This window comes from Ambystoma mexicanum, chromosome 12 (assembly GCF_040938575.1).
Source record: "Ambystoma mexicanum isolate Mex_15411 chromosome 12, UKY_AmexF1_1, whole genome shotgun sequence".
NCBI lineage: Eukaryota > Metazoa > Chordata > Amphibia > Caudata > Ambystomatidae > Ambystoma > Ambystoma mexicanum.
In genome coordinates, this window is record NC_090936.1 from 1,145,397,554 (window position 1) to 1,145,417,941 (window position 20,388).

Consider the following 20,388-nt stretch of genomic DNA (forward strand, 5'->3'; position numbering starts at 1 on the left):
AGCTGACCAGAGCACTGAAACGAGTCACAGAATACTCAAAGTAACACAGAGAGAGTAATGGAATCGAAAATCTGCTGCTGTGTGTTGTGAAACGGTCTGTTTATACTTATTGGGGAAAGAGGCGTCCTGCCATTTCCATGGCAACACGTCAATAGCTGAGGCGCAGCGATTGTTGACACGAGACGTGCTTGAAATGGGCAGTACGCGTCTGCTGATGTCAGGCTCAGGGGCGGGGGATTTGATTTAGTGCCGCAAAGGCAGGTGAGCCAGGTCGATGCGGCGAAATGATAGGATTATCACAAAATGGAGGCTGATTTCGAGTGCGATAATGGGCGAAAAGTCGGGTAAGGTCCATAGGAAAGTTTCCTACGATCTACCGATTTATGCTTACAAACACATGGCCGACCCGTAGGGACAATAAAAAAAAAGTCCCGGAACTATCCTTTAAGTGTTTCCTCCAGAAAAAATGGGATAGCCTCCAAACCTTAAGGGAGTCCAATGTGTGACGTATTGAGGCAATATGCCCCGAGGTGGCGGACCAACCCTGTAATTAATGGCCGCCGCCCAAGTTGAGGGCCCGAGCACAGCAAAGGTCACTTAACGAGAGTGGCAGGCCATTACTGAAAGGTTTGGTACGCCTCCGAGGGGCAAATCAACTTAGCACCCATGTAGTTCCCTACACAGGTGCTAATGGTGTCTTTGTAAAAAAATAAATAATAATAATAAGCGTACCTTTCTTGCAGGGCCCGGCGCTAGCAGTGCTGGTGTCAGGAGTCCCTTTTCTATGTTGATGACTGTAGCATCTTGAACATGAAAACAGACTCCCCGAGAGTGGCAATGCACGGCGCCCGGCCGCAAAAAAAAAGTCACCATTGACACCTGTGTAGGAAACTGCAAGGGTGCTAATTGTTGAAGGGAGAGCTGGGAAGGGAAAGTGATGCAGGCTCCCCAGGCAGCTCAAAACACGGGCTTGTACCATACAGTAAAGACCGTTTCACGAGCCTCCTGATTGGCTGGTGCCCCCTGCTAGGTGCTAATGGGCATTAACACTTGTAATTTTGTGGATTTACCAACAGAATGAGTGGTTTAACCGATTTTGTCGAATTCTCCACTGGGTAATCTGCCAAACTCGTAATGAGGCCCATTGTGTGCACTTGCCAACATGTCCCTTTTCCCCCAGAAACTTCCAATGGTCCAATCGGGCCACATGACTCTGAAGGGAAGACCTTGTCATAACTTCTTTCACAACCCCTTACACACAATAGAGGTTCCTTCACTCTCTACGCTTGTCCGGAGCAGAAGTACGCAAGCACAATGCACTTTACAGTTTTGCATGCAGTCGTATCTGTGGGAAACATATTTTCTGATTGCAATAACACTGCAATAACACTTGCTTGTTGGTAGACTTCAGTATAAAGGCCTCCCTGAGGTGGTGGCCGGTAGCCCCCATGCACACTTTTTTCATGGCCTCACCCACCAGCTCCAACCCACAGCTCTTCATCTGTTTACATTGTTCTTGAATGCTATCGCAAGCAGTGGAGTAACTTTGCTGAAAATGTTGGGGGGACATGACATCTAAGTGAAAGGGACCCCTGCCAAATGAGTGGGGTAAAATGGAGTGCCACAAAAGTTGGGTCAGGAAAAACACCCTTGTCCCCTCGTAAAATTACGCCCCTGATTGCCAGCATCGTCATAGTGGTCTGCAGCTCTCCTGGTGTTTTTGGACTACAACTCCCATGATCCCTCCCTATTGACTTTGCTGGGTGGGGCTGAATGGAGTTGTAATCCAAAACAACTGGCGAGCGATATATTACACACCCTAGATTAGAACTTCACTATCTTCTATATAACTCTCATATCCTGTCAGGGATGCATACAGGATGCCACGGTCTGCCGCTGGTGACCCCCAAAACGGAGCGGGTGTCACAGCACACAATCTTAGCACCATCAACCTATGCAAGGGCTTTCAGGGCACGCTGCCCGCTTTCAGGAACAAAGCAGCCAAAAATGGGATAGCCGCCCTCAGTGGCCAAATGAGTCAACAACTGTCCAAAACTAAATGCCAAGCCCTCAGCCAGAGAGTGAGCATTCACAGGAGGAAGCGGGCAAAACTCTCCAAATCAACTCCAGTGAGGCAGCGGTGTTGCTAGGTCTGGAAAAGATCCGGGGCTATGCTAATGTCGGGACTGTCAGGGTCAGGGTTAGCTAGCCCAGCCCTAGAGCTTCTATCCGGGGATACAACCAAAAGATCCAGTGCTATAGCTCCCTCAGCCCCCAGCCACCCCTCTGCAGTGAGGGCTGATAGGGTGCGGAGAAGAACACAGGATCCCTGCACAGGTGATGCCCGGCACAGGCACTGGTTCTGTCAACATCTGAAGCACCTCATTCCCTACGGGCCAACAGTTTAAGGGACGAGAATGCTTTAATTCACCAAAATTGGACATTTCTCTGGGCCTCATTACAAGTTTGGCGGAGTGGCCTGTGGGTATTCTGCTAGACGGGTTCATCGTTACCGCCAGTCCTTTTGCAGTAAATACGCCATATTAAGAATGGGGCCATTATTCCCCATTATCATAGGACTCCATTGCAGTTTGGAGGTATTACCGGGGGCTGTTAACCTACCAGCTATGTATTTTTGGAGAATAAACCTCCAGCCAAGTGGCTGTTTGGGTTTATAGTAAAAAAGTCAACTGCAAAAATATGGAGTAAAAAAATCTCGAAAAAAATAAAGTTGAATGTTTTTTTTATTATTTTTTTAAATGAGGGGGTTCCCCCACCACCCCTGTTTATTTTTACTACCTAAACCCCAAAAAACATAAAAATTCTAAGACATTCTAATTTTTTTCAACATTTTTTTGTTGACATTTTTGCATTCGACTTTTTTTTTCTCGATATTATAACTGGCTACCCCTTATAGCAGCATGGTAAAAACGGTGGTAAATCTATTGCTGCCCCTTTTTACCACTACTGCCGTACTCCTAATGAAGCCCATAGCCTGTTAATGATGCAAGATGCATTATCATGATTGAAGGATCCTCAGGACACATTTGATTTATTAACACATTGATTTTCTTTTTGTATTTACTCATATATTGTTACTATTCTTGCAATACCCCTGAATAACTCTAAGAAAGATGCATATCTTTGCCTGGCCTTGGTGTAGCTAGCTACAATGCTCTTCTTTCTGGAGGTGTGTTTCCTTTCACTGCTGGTCAAGGTAGGAGGTGCTAACTTTCCATGGCAGCTAGAATTGTACTATTTTTGGCAGCTGTAACACCCACACTCATCTAGCAAGTTTGAGCAGCCATGTTTTCTGCAGCTACGCTGCCGGAATGCCACTCACTGTACTGTCAGTGCGTCTTCCTCGGCCGATCACTGCTCAGCACTGCTGCTGTGTGGCACTATGGGAGGATAGCATCTTTCTGGACTGTATTTCCGTGTGTCCATGTCATTTCAGAAATTAGGCAGTGCAAGCAAAAGCTGGACGCCGTGTTAGTCCAGTGTTAAGATCACACAAGTTGCACATTTGTAGACCTTTTACTGGACTACTGAAACATCTATGCAGAGATGAAAGAAAACAATACTTAGGAAGTCCCACAGAACCTCTTTATCAGATGTTTCAGACTGAAATGATTTGTAAAGCATAACCACAGTACAGACCATACTCAAAATGAAAAAAAAAGGAGCATTTCATTGGCGGGGGTGGGGGGGAACAGAATGAATGGAATGTGGGCCTGGAAATGCTTTCTTATCTAAAAGGCCATAAAAGCTCCTGGAAGGAGGAGACACAAGGGATTGGAAACAATACACATTCTGAGAGGTGCTTTTAACAGAAAAAAGGATAATAAACGGCTTCTTTTCACATTTAATCATTAGGTTAGGTGCAAACAGTTTCCAGGTGGTCCCTGCTAGTTTCCTAAAATTACTGATGCTAAAAGGCATCTTGACGTGAGAGGTTTGTAAGCACAATATTGGGAAAGGGGCTCTGTTTGTATTTTAATCAGTCGAAAAAAAGTGTTTTGCAGCCTATAACTAGCGTCAGGGCCTTCTAGTGATTGAAATGTAGCAGGTAGCGCTTCCTGGCGGGTGTACAATTTGGCACTACACAAATCTGCTCTAAGGTTTAAGTGATGCCGTCTACAATTTTACCTCGCTATGCCCGAAGCTTCACCATGGTTCCCTGGCTGGCATACAGTGCGGCAAATGTAAAAAGGTTACACATTTTTGGACGGTGCAGTGTCCGCTGTTATCTTAGCTTGTTTCATGGTCGGTAATGGGTGCCAAAGATTTGAGCTTAGATGCCCAAGATTTCTGCTGTGGGTGTTCTGTGCCCTTCAAGCATTAGGGATTCTGAACAGTAGTGCCAAGCAGCTATTAGTGAGAAATGGTGCTGGACGGGAGTCTTCTGACTTTGTTGATGCGATTGTGCTGATGGATCTGGGCTCAAAGTTGGCCCTAGTGTGTCATGAATCCAATATTGATGGTAAGACCGCTGTCTTTTAGGTTAAGCGTACTTGAGCCCCCAGGTCCTTCTGTATTTGGCATTTGAGAGTCCACCTTTCAAAACTATCACCAATAGATCCTGGAAAAGAGTGCTCATCCTGCATGAAGAGTCGACCCACTGGTGTTTCTGTTTTGTGGTTTGAGATGGTGGATCTATGTAGGTTCATACTTTCATGCAGCCCTTTTGCAAGTCTCACCCACGTAGCTCCCGTGAATGCATTTTTTGCAATGGATGAGGTACACAGCATTGGATGATCTTCAGTTGTGTGTATCTTGTATCTGTATTGTTCTGTTCTGCCGGGTTGTTATGGCAGATCTGCACATATTGAATCCATCCTAAAGCGTCTGGTGATGAACACAGAACGCTTTGTACAGAACACAACACAATTCCTCAGAAAGATTTGAGAGATAGACTATGTACCACTGCAGGTACCCCTGGCCCCACTGGATGCCACTGCACTTTATTTCAACATTCCACATGAAGAAGGATTTGCGGCATGCCAGAAATTCCTGAAAAAGGTGAACACCGAGATAGTCACCCCAACCACAGCTATCGCAAAGCTCATGAGATTCATAATCACGCACAACCATTTGCATTTCAATGGAAGACACGTCCTACAAAAGACCAGAGCGGCTACGGGAACAGCAACGGCACCTCAGTATGCCAACCCTTTCATGGCTCATCTCGAATATCTCAAACAGGAGTTCTTACAGTAATCCTTGAAACCAGTAACATAACTGCGCTACATTGGTAATATCTTCTTAATTTGGACAGACGGAGAAGACGCTGTTAAACCTGAATCACTAAATGGCTTCTACTGATGCATTAAGTTCACCATGGAATACTCCAGGAAGAGCATACACTCCTGTATACAACCATCAAGTTTGGCAGAAACGGCCATCTACAAACAGCTGTATACAAGAAATCCACTGACAGGAGCACATTTGTGCACAGAGCAAGTTTCCACCCAAGCCACACAAAACAGTCCATTATATACAGCCAGGCAATATGATACCAACGCATATGCTCCAACAGGAAAACAAGTGACAGCCAACTTGCCATACACACATGCTTCCTGCAAAAAGGTCACTTGGCCAGACAAATTGACAGGGAATTTGACTATGTTTTGAAAATGCCCAGAGACAACCTGCCACAATACAGAGAAACAAGAAAGGCCAAAGAAATACCTTTGGTTCTCACCTACCACCCGGCACTAACCCAACTGAAAAGGATTAAGGACCTGCAACCAGCTTTCAAAAGGGATGATGAACTGAGAGACATCTTGAAAGAAGCTCTCCTAATTGCATACATTCAACAGAGAAACCTAGAACAGACTTTGATCAGGAGTACATGTACACTAGATCAAGAACAAGGAAGACCTGGAAAGCACCCTTTCAACATCAGGAGATGCTAAAGATGCGGGGACGTCATTCCACCAAAATGCCAGGGGTAGCAGAAGTGACATCACACGACTCTTGACCTCTGATGACATCACAAGAAGTGATGCAATTTGACCCCACCCCAAAGTGATATCACTGGAAGTGATGGAACACAACCTTTCACCCCTTGACAAAACAGGAAGTTGCATCACAGCATTTTTCCTAATTACACCACGAAATATATTGTTGCAATATCACTATAATGTGATGTACATTTCATACAAGAATGGATCACCATATGTATCGTTAAGATCAGTGTGTATAGGCCCATATTACTAAACTACTGTGAATGCAAGCAGACGCCCATTGCCAAATCATAATGATGTGTTATTATATTTCACTTGCGCTTAAGCGCTTTATATAGAACAAATATACATACAATATCACCCAACCTGTGTTGTTACTCATTTATCGACCTCAGAAGGATGAAAGGCTGAGTTGAGGTGTTTAAGAACAGACTAAATCAGTAACTCACCCCCTGAAGAGTGCCAAAAATAAACCTTTATTGAGTTTAGCAATTATTGTATAGAATTCCAGAAAGACAAAGTATGTGTTATTTCTATTCTTTCTTATTTAGGGTCACTGCAGAAATTGTTACACTTGTTGAACCCCTGTTTTTTTTTTTTTTTAAGAGGCCTGAACAAGAAACCCAACCACTCCAGGAGCAAAGAGCCACATGGTGCTGGCCACAGCCCAGGAGGTGACATTTTTTAAAAAGCAAGGAAGACCATTGGGATAGCAAGGGAGACATCAGGGGTCGTAGTTGCGACTCCTGGCAACCCCTAAATAACGTCCCTGAAAAGATGCCAACACATCAGCACCACATCTGCCATAACAACCCTGCAGAACCGAACAATACAAATACAAGATACATACAACTGCATATCATCAATTGTTGTATGCCTCATCCAGTGCAAAAAATGCATTCAAGGGAATTAAGTGGGTGAGACCGACAAAGATCTGCATGAATGGATGAACCTACATGGATACACCATCTCAAACCACACAATAGAAACAACAGTGGGGGGACACTTCACACAGGATGGGTGTTCATTGCAGGATCAATTGGTTATGGCTTTAAAAGGTGGCCTCTCAATTACCACGCACAGAACGATGCGGGAACTCAAGTACGTGAAGATGCTTAACTTGAAAGACAGCGGTCTTAACATCGATATTGGATTCATGACACACTAAGGCCAACTTTGAGCCCAAGTCAGAAGAGTCTCCTCGAGCACCAAATCTCACCAACAACTGCCTGACACTACTCTTCAGGATCCCTAATGTATGAGGGGCACAGGATGCCCAAAGCAGAACTCTTGGGCATCTAAGCTCAAATGTTTGGCACCCATTACCGAGCATGAGACAAGCTGAGATAACAGAGGACAATGCACCGTCCAAAAATAGATAACTTTTTTCCACTTGCCACACTGCATGCAAGCCAGGGTACCATGGTGAAGCTTCAGGCATAGTGAGGTTACATTGAAGATTGCATCAGTTAAACCTTTGAGCACATTTTTGCAGTGCTAAATTGTAACCCAGCCAGGAAGCCTTAGCTGCTACATTGGAATTACTAAAACGCTCTGACGGTACTTAGAGGCTGCAAAACACCTTTTTAGACTGGGATTAAAATACAAACTGAGCCCATTTCCCAATTATGTGATTTCAAACCTCTCACTTCAACCTTTTGAAATAACATGAGTAATTTTAGGAAACTAGCAGGGACCACCTTAAGACTACCTGCACATAACCTATCGGGTTACCTGTCAAAAGAAGCCGTTTTTTCTCCTTTTTTGTGTTAAATGCAACTCTTATAATGTGTACTATTTTAAATCTGTTGTGTATCTTACTTCCAGGAGTTTGTAAGGCCTTTTAGATAAGAAAGCAATTCCAAGCCCACATTCCTTTCATTCTGCTCCTCCAGCCAATGACATTTTCCTTTTTTAGTTTTGAGAATGACCTGTGCTGTGGCTTTCCTTTGCAAATCATTTCACTCTGCAACATCTGATAAAGAGATCTATGGGACTTCATGAGAAAATGTTTTGTTCTCTCTCTGATTAGATTTTTCAGGTGTCCAATAAAAGGTATTAAAATCTGCAATTTGTGTGACAAATAAGTCCATGAAATTCTGAAACTTTTTCTGAACATTTTTCTACCAGCGTAGACTTTGATGATGCCTTATTATTATTTGCTCTTATTTTGGCTTTAAAACGTTTTAATTAGGAAATTAATTTCCATGTTTTATTCCAATCTGTTTGTGTAGAGACACAGCACCTTGGTATGCAGTCGGTGGGAGGTAAATCCGCTGATTCACAACAAAACACATGTACTATTACCACCACTCAATTCATGGCCTTATCATAGGATTACAAGTGGTGTTAAGGTGGTGTACCTCCCCAGTTTCGGAGACCATAGGACTCTGTGGGAATTTCTGGTGGATTTAGCAGGAGAGGTAATTTGTGTGGTAAATCTGTGATTCTTTGCCCTGAAATTGAAGGATTTACCACCAACACAATGCTGGAGGTGAATGTCACGACTCGCTCCCTTCGCTCCCGTTCCCACCATTTGGGGGCATGATTTGGGGTTTATTCCCTACTGGACTTTTCCTCCGAACTTTATGCTACAGTGCTGTGATGATTTGGGAGCGCTAAATCCCTATTTTCCAAGCTACTTCCCTTCCGGATCCATTCCAGGTTTTTGGCAGCCAGCATGCTTCTTTAACCAAATGACTATCCTTCCCAGAATGCCTGGCCCACTGCTCCACCTCCACCCTTGCAACACAAGGTTGGGTGGAGGATAGGTAACAGCTGTGGCGGCAGGTGCAGCAATCAGCACACCCGAGGCGTGTGCTCGTTAAGCAGCTTTAAAAGCCTCAGTCTTACTTCAGTCCAGCGCTGGTCATCGTTTGCAGTGTTCCTGTTTTTGACTAGTCCCTGGTTCCTTGCCTTTGTACCTACTTCCTTGTTCCTGTTTTCTTGTTTCCTCCGCCCTGAATTTCGGATTCATGAGCTAATTGATTTCTGCTCCCTTGATTTCCCTTTTTGTCTTCCTCTGTTTGCAGGCAGCAATTCTCAGTGCTTTCCCCTTTTAGATGCAGCCCAGTTTGTCTGTGTTCTATATTTCTTTGACTCTGTCCTTTGCTGCTGTTACCCATTTGCCTTAGCCTTCCTCTTAGTTTAGTTTCCTGTCTTTTCCTTGGAGGGGTAGGGAGAAGTTTGCATAGGTTATTTCGTTTTTCCCTGCTCCTGATCCTTACTTTCTAGAGGATCCATTCCATGTTTTCCACTGCACTTCTGCATTTATTTTCCCTTTGATTATTAGGTGTGGTGTGCGGTAGTAGCTAGCTCCTGTGTGAATGCTTATGTTTTCCTCACTATTTTGTAGACACTATTCCCACTTAGGTATTTAGTTTTCCTTCCATTGCTGTTCTAGCCTTTCGGGGTCCCAGTTTCTTCAACAGGATTCGTGGGCTAGCTGACATTCAAGAGGTTTATCTCGTCCTCGTGAGTACAGTTCTTAAGTTCCCTTCTGTAATACCATCAAGAGTGTTAGTACACAGATCCTGTCATTGCTTGCCCTCCACGTGGGTTTAGCGCTGTCAGTACCTGTAACAGCAATTGGGGGTAAGGCGCTTGCCGACTTTCCTCGCGGTCAGGTGCTTACCCCACATCCCTTTTCATATATTGGTTTTGATGTCACACTCTATTTGCACTCCTGGGTTCTAGCATACCTGAGTCGTAGTTCCTGGGTGCACATTTCCCTTGCCATATTCGCTGCCTTTGTACTCGCCTGACTAATCCTGACAGTATGACCAGCCCAAAATTCCCATTGAATATGGCAAGTTTAAGAAAGAAAGGCAGCAAGGCCTCTAACAAGTTTGTACAGAAAGCTTCCCCTACATTTACCTGTGACAATCAAATCACTAGTCCTGACTCCAATGAACTCCTTGTCACGAATGGGCATTTACGTGCAAAGTATTTTTCCCATAGGAGGGCACATCCTACATGGCCTGATCCTAGTTCTATCTTTGGTTTTGATCCCGATTCTATGTCAGCACAAGCCTTAGCCGCAGAAAACAACACAATGTTAGACTTATTATACGAGAGTACCTCTGTTGTTGAACCCCATGATTCCAGTTGTGCTTCACCTCAGATAGAACAGTTTCATGATACCAACATAAAGAATGGAGGGGTTTCTTGCATAACTTCTGTTTTCTACCCTCAGTCTAACGCATACTCCGTTGCACAGGTACATACTGTAGTCCCTAATGCCAAGAGGTCTAATGTCAATAGTTTGTTTAAGGGAAACACAGACCAAGTTGGAAAGATAAACTATAAATCACAGAACCTGCAAGCAGTAGAGGACAATGTACAATCGATGCACATCCAGATTGCTAGTGCAGGATCCAGCCCTGATGCCACTATGCTTCCCCCTGTGCCTACTGATAGTGATGTACAGTTAATGCCGGGCATGCTAAGAGCTAAACTTGAGGAGTTAAAACAAGAATTCATTTCTTTACAAGAGGAAAATAAAACCTTACACTCTTTACTGAATACACCTCAGACTTTATCTGTTGATGTGGAGGAAGTGAACACTGTTCAGCCCCTGAGTGCAGAGACTTTGGTAAACCATGATATTTGTCGATATGTTAGATCTATTGGGAGTGAAGGTCTTTCGTCTAGCACAGCGCTTAATCTAGGCACAGGTTCTAACAATTGTTCTGCTGTTTATCAGGGATTGCAGTTAGCTGAAGAGTTACAAGCCACTCCTTTACCAAAAATACCCTGTGTAGCAGTTTGTCATAATTCTGAGCTAGCACACATACAAGCTTCTGATTTCCAAACATAATCCACAATGGTGGCATACACAGATTCAGTCACTACCGTAGGCTTAGGCCCTGCTCTTGATACAGCTGCTGAGACTGAAGTAGATGTTAAAGCTGATGTGGAAAACAATGTTACCTCTGGGTTCACTCTTCCTTCTGCCAATTCTGATCAATACGAACAGTCGGAGACAGGACAGATTTCATGTTCTGATGGACTCATTCCACAGTATACTGAACCGAAGAACCGTCAGGCGGTTCCTGAACTGTTGATTGATAATCTGCCTCTTTCAGAAGCTAAAACAGAGGAATGGACAATAGACGAAATCCTGATTAACAGAGACTTTACTATGGTGATTCCATTGGTTGATTTTGACTTCTACAAAGAAAAAGACTCTGTGTCACCCACTAAAGAAAGGGACTGCAAGGGTACAGTTCAGTCTTTGGTTACTGGTGCCAAGGAGTCTACTGCCCTAAAGGTGCCCTGCATTCCTGAGCCATCAATGGGTCTGTCAACTTCTGAGACTTCTGTCTGTCCTCCTACAACCATTGACTCTTCTATGATTCAATCCACAGCCCTGCAGTCATCTTTGGCACACCTGTCTTTAACCAATGAACCGCTGCCATGTCTGCCATTTACTCAAGAGCCAGTCCCAAAGACCTGGACATGTTTGTATCCAGCAACCGAGATTGCTCCAGCTTGCATGCCTTCAGCCTTAAGGTTTCCCCTGGCCTGCCTGTCTTCCGCTACAGTGACTCATCCTGCAGAGCATCCTTCAGCTTTAGAGCCTCAGGTAGTCCATCAAAAGAGCATGTCTTCAGTCCCGGAGTATACTGAGTATTTGCCTTCAGTTCATGAGACGCCTGTATCCTGAATAGCCTCGCTGCCTATATCAGAGGTATACCTGTCTTCACCATCAGATCCTGCTGTATTTTCTTCTGCTCCAGCGATTCCTCCTGAATCCCAACCAATTACAGTCGATGAACGTCTAGCTTGCCTTTCTTTTGCTTCAGGAGGAGCACCAGAATGCCTGCCTTTTCCACAAGACGATTCTCCCAACTGCTTCACTTTAGCATCGGAGCCTCCTAAAGATGCAGCATCAGAGTTTGAGACTTTTGCCAGCTCCCGCTTCAGAGTCATCAAGCTGGACCAAGTGGTGAGTCAGAACCACTCACCTGGGTGTGCGCAAGGGGTGGTGCAGACCGGCGTATTACCTACAGGACTTGTGCAACAGAATTCCACCAAGAAGCACCAGTCGGGTGCTAGTAGCCAAAGGAAGGGAATGACTGCTGCAGTTCAAGATGTGTCTGTTATTGCTCCTTCTGCGAGTCTGCCTGAAATACCAAGTACTGCGTCTATCACTCCTATCAGTATGCCAAACGTCCCTGCTGTTGTATCCCACGTGAAACAAAGTGGCTACACGACTGTCACCAGGAGTACTAGCCTTGTACAACCCATTGGACTTTCAGGTCTCCAAGGCGTAGAACACGTGCAGTCAAACCTTAGTCACTTTCAACCACAAGCCTTTTCCCAGATGGATGACAGAAGGAAATCTGAACCTCTACCTCAGCCACCACCTTCTCTAATGGCTGGGCATAAACCTTTCCTGAAGCCAGCATTTTCCTCACCTCCCGCATGTCCACTCTCGGCAGAAAGGCTAACAGAGCTTCTACCATTGTCTAAGGCATGTTGCATCAGCCTGCCTCCCTCCTCAAAGACTTATAAGGGTCCACTCCCAGTGACTGAGCTTCCTGGACCTTCCAACCCTGCTTCTGGTCCTGCAAGTCCTTCATGCCTTTCTTCGAACCCTGAGTCTCTTCCTCACCAGAAGCCACCGTTTCCATCAGTACCACCTGCAAGGACAAAGCACTCCTATCATGGAAGTCCATCTGCCTTTGCCCACAGGCCACCATTTCCATCAGTGCCACCTCCAAAGAAAAAGCACTCCCATCATGGAAAGAAGATGTCTCGTGCGGGTGGCGGGCACCCGAAGCCGGCCGTAGGAGGGGGTATACTGTCACGACTCGCTCCCTTCGCTCCCGTTCCCACCATTTGGGGGCATGATTTGGGGTTTATTCCCTACTGGACTTTTCCTCCGAACTTTATGCTACAGTGCTGTGATGATTTGGGAGCGCTAAATCCCTATTTTCCAAGCTACTTCCCTTCCGGATCCATTCCAGGTTTTTGGCAGCCAGCATGCTTCTTTAACCAAATGACTATCCTTCCCAGAATGCCTGGCCCACTGCTCCACCTCCACCCTTGCAACACAAGGTTGGGTGGAGGATAGGTAACAGCTGTGGCGGCAGGTGCAGCAATCAGCACACCCGAGGCGTGTGCTCGTTAAGCAGCTTTAAAAGCCTCAGTCTTACTTCAGTCCAGCGCTGGTCATCGTTTGCAGTGTTCCTGTTTTTGACTAGTCCCTGGTTCCTTGCCTTTGTACCTACTTCCTTGTTCCTGTTTTCTTGTTTCCTCCGCCCTGAATTTCGGATTCATGAGCTAATTGATTTCTGCTCCCTTGATTTCCCTTTTTGTCTTCCTCTGTTTGCAGGCAGCAATTCTCAGTGCTTTCCCCTTTTAGATGCAGCCCAGTTTGTCTGTGTTCTATATTTCTTTGACTCTGTCCTTTGCTGCTGTTACCCATTTGCCTTAGCCTTCCTCTTAGTTTAGTTTCCTGTCTTTTCCTTGGAGGGGTAGGGAGAAGTTTGCATAGGTTATTTCGTTTTTCCCTGCTCCTGATCCTTACTTTCTAGAGGATCCATTCCATGTTTTCCACTGCACTTCTGCATTTATTTTCCCTTTGATTATTAGGTGTGGTGTGCGGTAGTAGCTAGCTCCTGTGTGAATGCTTATGTTTTCCTCACTATTTTGTAGACACTATTCCCACTTAGGTATTTAGTTTTCCTTCCATTGCTGTTCTAGCCTTTCGGGGTCCCAGTTTCTTCAACAGGATTCGTGGGCTAGCTGACATTCAAGAGGTTTATCTCGTCCCCGTGAGTACAGTTCTTAAGTTCCCTTCTGTAATACCATCAAGAGTGTTAGTACACAGATCCTGTCATTGCTTGCCCTCCACGTGGGTTTAGCGCTGTCAGTACCTGTAACAGCAATTGGGGGTAAGGCGCTTGCCGACTTTCCTCGCGGTCAGGTGCTTACCCCACATCCCTTTTCATATATTGGTTTTGATGTCACACTCTATTTGCACTCCTGGGTTCTAGCATACCTGAGTCGTAGTTCCTGGGTGCACATTTCCCTTGCCATATTCGCTGCCTTTGTACTCGCCTGACTAATCCTGACAGTGAATCCTACACTTCAAAGTTAAACTTGGAATTTGGCAGTCCTGTAAAAACAGAGGTGAGGTAATTCCAATACTGCCAATAGTAGTGACTGCAACATAATGACCACCAGTTTATTCCTGCATCGCTGAACTCTTAATGAGGCCAATTGAATTCTTCTTGCATCAGAATTTCTAAGTAATGCTTTTTTGATTAACAAAAGAAATCACAGGTCTTCTGAACTTCGGCCTAAATTCAGGGGAGAAAATGTGATTGTGTCCAGATAAATTCTTTCCACGCAATGTGCAAATGGTCAGAGAGGCAATTTTAGAGTGCAGACTGGCATAGACATGGTAAGTCTCACAGCGTCATTGACTGAATACTGGACTAAATTGAATGTTCTTGAGAAAAGGGGTGAGAGTGACAGAGCTTTGATCCTCCGGGATATATGTATTAGAATAGTGAACGTCTTCTAAACAGTTAAGTGGCGGGTTAGAGTTCTGGCCTGAAGTCATACATATCAAGCGCATGGCATGTGAGCAACTCGACCGGCCAAACCAGTCTCTTGGAGGAACATGATGCTGGCATATCTTACTGGTTCCATGATAGGCCAGTCTGTCTCAGGGAGTGGAGAGGGATTTTTACGGCGGTCTTCTCTATTGATGCTAATTGGAAGAGGAGACGTAAGCAGAGGTGGACTGGCCAGTTGGGAAATAGGAAGACTTCCCAACCAACAGATGCCTCTTGTAGGTTGGTAGGGCTGGGGAAGAGTCAGTTACATGCATGGAAGAGTGAGGCAGGGTGGACGTTTCCCCACTGCAGCTGACCACTTAGGGAAATTGAAGAGTTTGAATCTCTCTGTGTAAATAGATGCCAGTCTTCTTCAGCAGGTAAGGGGTGGAGAGAACTCTTTATGCACAGGCCAGAGAGAGCAAGAGTAGAGAGTCCTGCATCTGTTGGCGTGGTGAGGTGGTGGTGGAGCAACATAAGCAGAGCTGGTCATATTTCATCCAGAGCACTGCTTAACTGGCCCTGATTCTGCCCTAGCAGCATCAGTGAAAGTGATTGGTTGAGATATCCGGCTTTCTCCCTTGAAGCTGCTACCTCTCTGGGTTACTGTCTTTGTGGGTCAGTGGTTTGAAGAGACTTTCCTCTGATGCTGATATTAGGAGAAGGGTGACAGCTGAGAGGGCTCTGTTTAGTGGGTCTGAGCTGTCTCTGTTAGTTGTAGGAGGATGGCTAAGTAGAGAGGTGCACTTTCCTATGGGAATGGAAACAATGTAACAGGAAAGAGCCTTATAAAATGAATAGAGCTGGGTCAATCACAGGTCAGGATGAGCAACATGTGATGGGTTCTGTGTGTGGAATTGCCATCTGGAAGGGTGTAGAAGTCCTGACATTTTCATTTTTATGACATATAAAATGACATGGGTAATTCTATCTCAAAAAGGGTGGTCTGAAAATTAGACACTCTTTCCTTAAGCCCAATGCCAAACGCATAGGATCCCATTTACCCTGCTGCATCAGTCTGCTGATCTGCAACACCTGCTGTCCACAGGCACAGAACAGGATCAAAGGTCACATGTGCTCCTTTGACAGATGTTGTGGCAGCCATGCCACTGCAGTAAAGATGTTGCATTTAAATCAACACTTCTGCTCCAGAACCTCATAATTATAATGGGGCATCATTTCACCAAAATGCCTGGGGTAGCAGAAGTGACATCACACGACCCTTGACCATCCCTTGACCATCCCGATGAGATCAGAGGAAGTGATGTCATTTGTCCCCACCCAAGTGACATCACATGAATTGATACAATTTGACCCGCTCAGCAGTGACATCACAGGGGGTGATGTCATTTGATCTCACCCCAAGTGATGTCACAGGAAGTTATTTCATTTGAACCCACCCCAAAATGACATCACCGGGATTGGTGGCACGCAACTTTTCACCACTTGACATAACAGGAAGTGGCATCACATAGCATCGTCCCTCAGTGCACTAAGAAAATATGGTTTTGATATCACTGTAACATTTCATACAAGAATGGATCATCATATGTAGCATTAGTATCAGTGTATCAAGGTCCATGTGTCATCAAAAGTGGGGCTCACCTGTGCTCGAGATCCGATTCGCCGGAGGAGAGGTCGGATCCGGAAAGAGTCGTTGCCGAGAGATCAGGCGTTCCTTTTTTTGTGAAGAGGTAAGGTCTGTTCCGGGAGCTCGCCACAATTGTCCTGCTGAGTAACAGTCACAGACAGAAATGACAATCCCCCTGGGCAGACCACGGAGGGGAAAAAGCCTGTGGCACAAAAAACCCCTATAGATGGAATGGCAAGAAGGTGTGGAGGTGATGGCTTGTCCGATCCAGTAGAATGACTTGAATAAATCAGGTAAGTTGAAAAGTAACTGTTCTTTCTGCAAATCTGATCCTGAAGGCTGGTGTGATGGAGATCCAGCGGACGAAGAAGAGACAAAACTCTGAATGCAAGATGCGAACTGGGAATTGTGGTTCTGAAGAAAAAATGGAGGGCGGAAGAGTACCAGAAACAGGAAGATGAAACTTCGGTGGAAAAATAGAAGGAGAAAGGAAACCAAGGAAAATATCAGGGGAAAAGATAGAAGGAGGTTAAGTTGGTTTAAGAAAGAGAGAATGGTACAAGCGCATAAGGTCACCGTACTAACGTGTAAAAAAGAAACCCCTGCAAGTGGAAAACTTCTAACCCCCAGAATGAAGGCACCGAAACGGGAGCAAAGTGGTCAGGATACCTGGGAACTCCTGTAAGGAAGGTAAGGTAATCAAAGGGACTGAAAGAGGCGAAGTAAGAAAAGCGGCGAGCGCCGCGACGGAAAGTGAAAGTAAACAATGTCAGAAACCCTCGAATTACTGCGTGCAAATAAAGGTAACAACAGTAGACAGATAGGCAGGAAGAAATGAGCTCTGGAAGAAACGCTACGGAGGGCTTTCAGGAAGAAACGAAGGAGGGCTGGAACTACAAGAGAACCAGAGAACGAGGAAACCGCAACACAGTTGCAACGCACTGAGGGGGCGTGGCTTCCCTGCATTTAAAGGGGAAGAGATACATAGTTGTAGAGAGATAGAAACAGGACTAGCGGAGTTTCCACCGGGACCACATCTTCCATGAACCTCCTTTCATGACACCATGTTACCACGAGAAGTGTATGAACCCAAATCCCCTCTTTATGTGGACCCGCCCTGTTATTTCAACATGACTGCAGAGCAAAATCACGTTCTGGGGGGACAGGGGCAGATAGGCGGGAATAGGGATAGAGCAAATCCAGGATAGAAGGGAAGAGCAAGAATATTTCTCCAGAGAACGTGTTCTTATAGTCGAGTCATCCACAGTCTGCAATGATTTTGGAACTTACCTTCAAGAATTTTAGTTACCTTCAGGGTTACCTCTCCGTAGATTGTGTTGTACTGTTTGCGGTTGTTTCATGGACTTCATTATTCCTGCAAAAAACAACCAAATGTCTCCGTTATTCATCTCCCTCAGAACCTGCAGCTAAGTTTAAGATGGGGTTCATTAGTGCATTGGCAAATACTGCTGCCTGATAAACTTCCTGTAACTCTTCAAAGTGCTTGCATAACTCAAGAGGAAGAAAACATTTTACGTTATTTCTCTACATTACTGGTGTCGTGCTCTCACACTTTCAAACAAGTATAATTTTGTTGTTCGATCAACACATCCTACCATACAAGGTCTGCAGAAGTTTAGTGTGTCGAAAACCTGTTATTCCACTTAGGGCAGGCTTATGCATTGGCAGTCTAGTGCTGCATCCTTACCCAAAATCTGAAAAGGAGAGTACTTGCAGTACTCTGCCTGCAAACCTAACATGCCCAGCACACATTTGAAGGGTGGTTTGGTATAATACTCACATCCTGAAAACCGAGATCAAGACTCCATCTTCATCGTTGTACTCTTGTGAGACTTCTGGTGTGACTTGTTCTTGTGTGATTTTCGCTGCAAACAGAATAGTTAAAAAAGTGTTAAAGACTGACGGTGCATGGCTGAGTGATGCCACCTTCAGTACCAAAAGACTCATGACGCATGTTCCGATACTGAATGAAAATAATTCCTGGCTGCATTTTGCATCTCTCCCACACTAACCATCACCATGTATATGGCAATGTTGCGGCTCATACATGTTTAGTATCCTTTGCATACCATACCTCTTCATATTAGCACTTATGTATTGATGTTTTGGTAATGCCCAACAGGTTCTCTTCCTTCACTATTCTGATCATAAGGCTTAAAGAGGTAGTTCGGTCAGAAATTGTATTGGCCCAATCAACTTACCCGAGTTTTTCTCACTTTCACACATGTGAGATAACGACCTATGTTCAAGTGCCCTTGCAGCACTTATTCAGATCACCCGCCCTTAACGCTGACATCATCAGCCGCTCACACCCCATTTCACAACACCGATGCAACCCAAATGCACGTCTCATGTCAACGTCCCTTGTGCGCAATTTATTAACATGTCTCCATGGAAATGCCAAGATGCCTCATTCCTCGACAAGTGCAAACAAACCCTTTCTGATCACAAAACGTTAGAGTTTCTTTTTCTTTCGTGTCAGTGTATTTCATTGCGCGCTTCCATGACGTGTTCCTGCTCTGTTCAGCTATCTGCCAAGTACGACCCACTGAGAACCAGTACTTATACTGCCTAAAATTAATAAACTCAAGAGTTGTTTTTCATTTCTTATACTTTGGATTAATGTCTTCACCAAACCATATTTAAACACGTGTCCTTGCAAACCTTTAAAGTTTGAGCCTATTAATCTTGTCTTTTCACAATGTGTTTTTGTAACTTGGCTTTTTTCCTCGCATGTCTTTCTATAACATTCAATGTTAATAGGAAACCTTTTTTCTTTTAATGTATACAAACAAAAATGTTTTTACTTACCTCACTGTTGCTTCTGTGCTTCTTCAGTATTCAGGAACTATGGCAACAATTCAGCCCTATATGTATGAGCCCGAATATACAGAAGAGGAGATCCTTGAAAGAGAAAAAGCTTGAGATGTTGTGGAATAAGATGAAAGTCATGATGAGCCATCACCGGGGTTGGAACCCAGTATCATGGAATACGTTTCCACCTGGTGTACCTGCCATCGTTGTGAGCTAGTGTCCCCTCTGGTGGAGAACTGCTGTTGCAGAGAAATCTCTGGCTGCTTGGCCTACATTGCCGAAGAAGACACACCCCCACTATGCGTTACCGAGCTGCATGACATCAGGGCCTCCTACCTTACACGATCTGTGTTGTGAACGATGATGGTCCTTATGCACAAACTTTGAGCTACAGTTCGCCCTCGTAATCCAAGTAACAAGTAACTTCACTCTATATATGTTGTGTGTTTGACGACCGAGAAGGCTAACATATTGTTCCCCTACATCAATTTAACTACGATGGATCACTGACGAAATATTTTTTCTGTACATTGAATACATTTCTCATTTTAATCTGAAACCAAAGATTCATCGTTAGAGTTATCGTCTGAACAATTACCTTTCGTTCACTTGGAAGTATCGCCCAAATTGTTTTTGCTGGAATGTGCGTTCGCATTTCAAATTGATCCTGACTTGAAATCACAGGTACTGTCAGAACTTCACACAAAAGGGTATTTTTTTAAAGCATAACAATGCCTTACATTTTACAAGGTACTGCAAAACGAAAATGCAATTATTGGGTTCATTCAAGTAAACTATTTCTGTATCGCTTACACAAGGGGTACAGACTTGTGGCATATCGTGCCTTTAAATGGTGGATTCATGGAAGACTGGGAATTTGCGTTTGACAAGAGTAATACCTTCCTCTGTGGCTCGAGCAATTTGTGATGAATTCCCTAGTGACCACAGAGAATACCATGGATTTATACAGACAGTACCTGGACCGCAGCAGTATAATTTGAAGTGTAATTGCCATCCACTTTACCACACTAAATAAAATAAATTAAAAAATTAGTTAATCTGAAAAGTTTTTAACCATTTTTGTAAGTCCACAACACGTCCAAATATCTTCTAAGAGTATTGTAAAAGATTGGTGGGCTTTAACAGGTTTACTGGCCTACCGCACTCCCCTCTTCCACATCCAAACTACACATAAATTGCAGCCCCTATAGAAAAGTAAATGAGCAGATATAGCATTCAATGTCCACAATGGACTTCTATCAATCCTAGTAATAACCAAAAGCAAGTCTCTCCGACTCTCATCCCATGATGTTTGCTGCTCCATGGCCGACTATCGAGATGCAGGCTTTGTCTCGTACCCGCGGATATCTATCAAAAGTGTTGCCTCATTGGCAGCACCGGTTGATGCACCTTGTGTCAC

General features: G+C 44.6%; 1 long non-coding RNA gene across 1 annotated transcript in view; it reads right to left on the reverse strand.

The window, feature by feature from the left end:
- Window positions 1-18,017, reverse strand: part of LOC138513112 (uncharacterized) — a 120,632-nt gene extending 102,615 nt beyond the window's left edge. The window contains exons 1-2 of the long non-coding RNA XR_011281710.1: window positions 17,935-18,017; window positions 17,443-17,508 (exon numbers count right to left, since the gene is read on the reverse strand). This is a non-coding gene — a long non-coding RNA (uncharacterized lncRNA). The remainder of the gene's footprint in view (window positions 1-17,442; window positions 17,509-17,934) is intronic.
- Window positions 18,018-20,388: the final 2,371 nt, after the last annotated feature.